The sequence below is a fragment of the Hibiscus syriacus genome, unplaced genomic scaffold (genome assembly GCF_006381635.1).
Source record: "Hibiscus syriacus cultivar Baekdansim isolate YM2019G1 unplaced genomic scaffold, ASM638163v2 tig00004355_pilon, whole genome shotgun sequence".
In the NCBI taxonomy this organism is placed as follows: Eukaryota; Viridiplantae; Streptophyta; class Magnoliopsida; order Malvales; family Malvaceae; genus Hibiscus; species Hibiscus syriacus.
Window position 1 is genome coordinate 414,787 of NW_024062011.1, and position 2,559 is coordinate 417,345.

At 36.7% G+C, this 2,559-nt stretch overlaps 1 pseudogene; it reads right to left on the reverse strand.

Moving 5' to 3' along the window:
* Positions 1 to 1,244: 1,244 nt before the first annotated feature.
* Positions 1,245 to 2,059, reverse strand: LOC120193217 (annotated as a pseudogene).
* Between the last annotated feature and the right edge of the window lie 500 nt (positions 2,060 to 2,559).

The following is a 2,559-nucleotide window of genomic DNA, read 5'->3' on the forward strand; positions in this document are numbered from 1 at the left end:
TCTTAAAATTCATTTACACTTTTGTTATATCGAAATATCAAAATGTTTTCTCAATAACTATCTTGTGCAACAAATTCTTCATAGCTTTCATTAAGACATTCCTTACCATCATCCATCATCAACAAATCGTCAATAAGATCTACTGCTTCCATAGCAAAAAGTTCTCATCAAGAATAATGTTGACCTTCTTGTTTTAGAAACTTTTCGCACATCCAATCGCAAGATCCATAGTAAGAAACAAGGCAGTAAGAATGAAGCAAGTAGCGAAAGCTTATCGAACTCGCCCAGAACCACCGGCAATTGATACCATATTGAGTTACTATCTCTTTAACAAAAGATGAACATATTCATTAAAGGAAAGGATGATTACAATCAATATACCAGCAAGCTATTAATACACAGCTTTACAAGCAATTAATACTAACAACCTATCTAACCACCTTTAACAGCCTAACGACTCCTTAACTGCTGCTGACTCAGCTTACAAACATATCCCATACACATTGCATACACCTTAAATAAAAGAGCACTACACAAATCTTCATGTACTTGAACAGTTAAGCGTGTCGACATTCAGAGCACAATATATATATCACTTTACAAAAAAAATGTTAATTTGTAATTTATCATAACTTGATACTCATACTTTCTAAAATGTATTAGTCCAACTCTTAATAAATATATGAACATAACTATTATCCTTTTAATTTGTTGTATATAAATGATTGATTTTTAAATAAATAATTCAATGATAAGATTTAACAATAATATTTAATTAAAACAAGTTTTCAAATGTGATTAAATTTTTATATATATTAAAACAGAGGGACTAATTATTCGATTTTCATAAAGTGAAAGAAGAAATTCATATAATTAGACAAGAAGAAGAAGAAGAATCAAAAGGGATGAAAAAAGAAGAAAGGTTTTGGTAAAGAAGAATGAATGCGATGATTGATACAACAGTAGGCCTAGTAAGCAACCGCGACTACTCGACGTCGAAATTGCGGTGGATACTGTTTTCGTGGTGCGTCTTAGCTCCTCAACTGCCTTAGGGGTTGGTTGACCCTCCAACTCGTAGAAACAAGTAATTCAACTTGTTCATTTATTATTGCTTTATACATGGAATTTTGCAAATGATTCCAGTATCTATACATGGAATTTGGCAAATGAATTCCAGTTTCTTTTGATCCTATGCATGTTCGCCTGAATTAAAAAAATAGTAACAACCTGAACGTACAATTTGGTCACCAGAAAGTAGAGCTTTCTTCCGATTCAGAGCTCTCGTCCGGTGGTGATTCGTATTCATCTGAGTTACCTTTAACATCGGAATCCTCTGATGTGTCTGATTTTTCATAAACATTAGCCTCTCTGTTTTCACTTTCTTGTGATTCGGAGCTCTCATCAGGCGAAGATTCGTATGCATCAGAATTTCCAAAAACATAGGAATTCTCTGAAGCTTCTGACTTTTCATAAATCGGAGCGTCGTGATTTTCACTTTCTTTGTTTTGAACAAATTGAAGCATGTAATGCACTCCGTTGACCACGTCATAAACCATCAGTCCGATCCTACCACCAATCCAACTCCCCAAATGACTTCCCACAAGATAACCGACCTCCCGAGCCTTTGCTCACCGAGAAAACCACCGCCATAGGCACCAAACAATGTGCCTGTACCCCTTAGAAATCCTTCAGCAATGGTACCGCCATAGTATATAGCTTCGAAAAAGTCCCAACCAGAGGCAATAACAGGACCTATAATGCGCTTGGCTTGGCGTGTTGCCAACTTTGCCGCCTTTTTGCCTTCTGTTTGTGCTAGTTTCGCAGCTTCTTTAGCAGCCATGCCCTGTGACACTGCATCTTCTATCACCCTCTCGATCGCAACATTCCTTGCTCTCTCGACATGAGCAGATCTAATGTTATAGAAGTATAGCTTCACGCCCTCCTTTACCACACAAGCTACGGAACCAGAGCCCATATCGAAGCAATTTAACAAAGTAAATTGCCCACTTCGGGATGATGTCTCCTCTCCAACCAGCTCCCTACATTTTTCAGCTACAAGAAAAATACAATTAAATTAACGTGAAATTTTTATACCACGGACTAAGGCAAAAAGAATGAATTTAAGAGCGTGGTTACGCAGATAATGGCATAATCTCAGTATAAATCCTGAAATAACACAAAAACCCCAAGAGGAAAAAAATGGTCATTACCCAGTTTAGAGAACAGCCAAAATAGTCTACAAGAGTTACCAAACAGAAACAAAGAATGGCATAACTTGAATCCCACGAAATCAAGATTTGCTCTTGCAATGAAGATCAAACTTTTAATATCCACAACCCAAAGTAACCCGATAAACCCAAAAAAGGAAACTGAAACGTAAGTACAAAACGATGACAGTTGGGGGTTGCTTTCTATTCATCTGGAACTCCATTGGAGACTGTTTGGTGAGAATGTTGAAATATTGGCCAAACCCTAAAAAATTAGTCCTATTTTGAGGTTTAAACAAAGGGGACGATGCGATGGGATCAAAGATCAAACAGATTATTCTTTAGAGGACGG